The sequence below is a fragment of the Gekko japonicus genome, unplaced genomic scaffold, assembly GCF_001447785.1.
Source record: "Gekko japonicus isolate JY-2015 unplaced genomic scaffold, Gekko_japonicus_V1.1 scaffold54, whole genome shotgun sequence".
NCBI lineage: Eukaryota > Metazoa > Chordata > Lepidosauria > Squamata > Gekkonidae > Gekko > Gekko japonicus.
This window is the reverse complement of record NW_015167058.1, coordinates 1,856,393-1,860,606: the sequence shown is the minus strand read 5'-3', so window position 1 is coordinate 1,860,606 and position 4,214 is coordinate 1,856,393.

Genomic DNA, 4,214 nt, shown 5'->3' with positions numbered 1-4,214 from the left:
AGAATTTTTCCACAAATATTCCCAAGATTCAATCGTCACTTCCTTATTCATATTAATTGCCCACTTTAATATTTGTTCCTTAACTGTCTCATCTTTCGTATACCATTTTAATAATATTTTATACATATTTGAGATCTTTTTTTCCCCTCCCCTTTCCCAAATGCTCTCCATTTCGTTTTTTTCCTCCGTAAATCCATAATTTTTTTATCTGTTTTAAGCAAATCATAAATCTGCATATATCTCAACCATTCATATTTATAGTCAAGCTCATTCTGCTTTTTCATTACCCATTCTGTTCCCTCTTTTTTAATTAGGTCACTATATGGCAACCAGTCTTTACCTTGCTGTCTTGAGTAAGGTGTTAAAACTTCCTCTGGTACAATCCAGAGTGGTCTTACGTCATGAAAATTTTTTTTGTATCTCATCCATGTAACAAACAATGCTTTTCTTACCAGGTGATGCTTAAAAAAGCTATCCATTTTTACCTTACCATACCATAGATACGCATGCCAACCAAACCTGCAATCATGTCCCTCCAAGCTTAAAAGCCTGTTATTTTTTAACTTTACCCATTCTTCCATCCATGTTAAACAGACCGCATCATAATAAAGTCTTAGGTTTGGTAGCTGCAACCCTCCCCTTTCTTTAGCATCACAAAGTATTTTCATCTTAATTCTTGGTTTCTTGCCTCCCCAAACGAACTTTGATAACTCTTGCTGCCACTTGGTCAGCAAATCTGTCTTATTTAATATTGGTATCGTTTGGAATAGGAACATCAATCGTGGTAAGACATTCATTTTGATAACTGAGATTCTTCCCATCAGTGATAGATTCATATTCTCCCATTTTTTAAAGTCTTGAGTTAATTTAAGCCACAATTTTTCATAATTGTTTTTATACAAGTCTATATTTTTCGCTGTTAACTCAATTCCTAGATACTTTGTTTTCTTGACCACTTCAACTGTTTACTTCTTTTCCAATCACTTTATATCTTTGTCTTTTGTTTAATTTTTAATTAGAGCACTTGTGCCTGAAGAAGAGTAGTCTGTAATTCAGAAACCTATATGCAGTATTTTGAGCTTATCCTCGCCTGCACACAAAAACCATTGATGAGTGCCAAGCTTCACTTCCCTCCTCAATCAGGCTTAAACCACTACCAGGTTTTTTAATAAGGTTGCCAAGTCCTACTTGGCTGCTGGCCGGGGGGGGGGGGCGCTCCAGGGTCTGTCCTGGGTCTGTCTTGGGATCTTCTGGTGTCTGTGTGAAAACCAATGGTTTGAGCCCAATTTTACCATAGAGTTCTACCCAAAAACTAGAGCATCACCCCCCTAATGTAGGTGATGTGATGACATAGCTTCTGGGTGATGTCATTACACTGCATTCTGGGGCATTTGTGGGCAGGGTTTCCCCCTGCCAGCCAGCTGGCAAGCAGCAGAAAGGGGCCCGCAAAAGTGGGGGAACCCCCACCAAGTCTGGAAATAAAAAAACCCCTGCTTTGCCCCATGGATACGAGCTAATCCCACAATATCCCATGGGAGGGCAGGCAGGTCAGTAGCATGTGGCAAATGCCTACGGGGGTGGTGGAGCTCAAGTACCCCAGTGTAACTCTTTCTCTGATTTGCTGCTGTGTCTCTGCCCCTGCCAGCCTTGTCCTGTTTCTCATTTCGACTGGAAAGGGGCTCAAGAAAACCAGATCCATGGCGTTAGTGCCATGTATGCCTTTTCCATATTCCAGTTCATGGAGTTTTAAAAAACGTTTCATCAAAAATACACTGCCCTTCATTTTGTGCAATGCAGTTGATTTCACAGAGTTTTTTATTCATTATTATTCTACTTTATAATGTCTGCTGTCTTCCTCTCCCCAGATTTCTACTGTCACAAAGAATTCTGCTTACCACAATTTCAATTAATGAAATTATCAAAATTTGTTCTAATGCTGATTTAAGGCATCCTATTAATTTTCTCCATGTAACTCTCAGCAGTCACGATCAACTTTTGTCTTTGATTGTTATGCGGTTCTTTAAACGTCTTCATATACTTTACACACTCTGTACTGAAAAAAAAAATGTCAATACCAGATGGTTCTTCTTCCTTTCTGTCACTGAAAATTTCCCTGCCCTTATGATTTAATACTATGGTTTATGGCATTTTCTGTCTATTTTAACTATATTTTAAACTATATTAAACTTCTGCTATATTGAGGTATCACTCACCAGTAATAAAGTGCACTCTATAATCATTCACTTCCCAAGTAATTAATGTAATTAAATATGCTGCACTACTGTCAATTAACCCACCCCAAACATCTTCAATAGAATTATTTCTATTGGAAACGGGATCAGATACTTGAGATAACATTTTTATAATGAAGAATAGTTTCCATTTACCAGTGGCTCCATGCAGTAGAAGAAAGGCTATTGAAACCTAGCATCAAGTTTTCCAGCCTATGATATGCCTTCCACTTCAACTGTACATAACTATAAAACATATGAGAGACATTCTCAGAGATTCAACAAAAATGCTCAGATCTTAATTTTGCAGCAGCTGCTTATGCCTAATACGATGAGCACCCAAGTTTCTAGGCAGAACTCCAGAAATGGGAGTCTAGGGAAAGTGGCAAAGATTTGAAGAACATATTCACATGTAATAATAAACCTGATTTAGCATTATAATGGAGTTTTGTTTATTCTCAGGCTCATTTGTCGTCCCCTCCCCTGAAACTTCTCAGAAATTAATCACTACTGCATTTGTAGCAAATCATACTTTGTCATTATGCCTGGACCTCAATCTAAGGATTGTTCTCTGCCCTTCAAAACCATGTTTTACTCCTAGTTTCAGGCAGAGTACAAACCATAGTTTGTGTTTTTACACATGACTTTACACTATGATTGTCTGCAAATACAAAAGTGAATAACTGACTTCTTCATTAAATGATATTAGAATAGCACTGTTATTGCATGCTGCAAAACTTGTTATAGCACAACACTGGAAAGCAGAAAAAAAATTTCTATGAGTAATTGGTTTAAAAATATATGGAATCTATATTTGATGGACAAAATTATGTGGTCTATAAATAATGTATCTTATGGAAAATGTAAAATGTGGTATTCTGTTTGGTCGCCGATACTGGAATTTTTACAACTGAGAAAAGAAATACCAGAAGACATCTTAAATCAATCTTTGTTTTAGAAATGTTAAGATTTGAAAATTGACGTTTATATTGTTGTATTGTTGTTTCGAGATTTATTGTTTATTGTATTTACACTGTTTAAAAAGTTTAAAATTAATAAAATATATTAAAAAAACCAAAAGTGAATAACTGGCCACATGGAGGGTGTGCGCGCGCGCGCGTGTGTGTAGAATAATCCAGGCTCATTCCTACCATGGCAGACCATGATTTGTTATTTCACGTGAACTGAGCCCATTGTTTTTGCTGGAAAATAACAAGGTATTGTCTTTTCCAAAAGGTGAACACATCTTCACACAACTATTGGTTATTTACCTTGTGTTTTACAGTACGAGTCATACAGTACACTCCGATGAGTATCACTGCTGAACTAGAAATTCAACAAGTAAGTTGTAAGGGGAAGATGCAAAATCTCTGGAAATTTTGATGCTATGGGGGGAAGGTTTTTTGTGGGGATGGAAATCTGGGAGGATTTCAAACTTTAATAACGTCAAATATATACTTTAGTTAGCATCTAAAATTGTACTACTTAGCACATTTATGAAATTTAAAATATAAATGCTTTTATTTTCTACAAGCAAAAGTATAAATCAACCCTATTTTGAGAGAGAAGCTGGAAACTATGCTACTTTAGCATACACATTTTAATTTTGCCATCTGAAAGGTTGATGCTGAAAAGAGAAAATGAAAATTTTGTACTAAACATAAGAAAAAGGACAGAAATTATCATCCTCTAATGCAGGGGGTTTCAAACATGTGGCCCGGGGGCCGGATCAGGCCCCCAGAGGGCTTCTATCAGGCCCGCAGTGGAACTGTCTGTCTTCCGCTTCTTCTTCCAGTTCTACTGCTGCTGCGTCATCGTATGTTTGCAGTTTACAGATACACACCTGACCAGCATACTCAAGATTGCAACAGCACAGACATTTTGATGCAATAATTCAGCGCAAGAGGAGTCAGTTATCAGACACTGTTAAATAAACAAAATATTGCAAGACTGCTAATGTTTTAAGCATGTCTTTATTTTAAG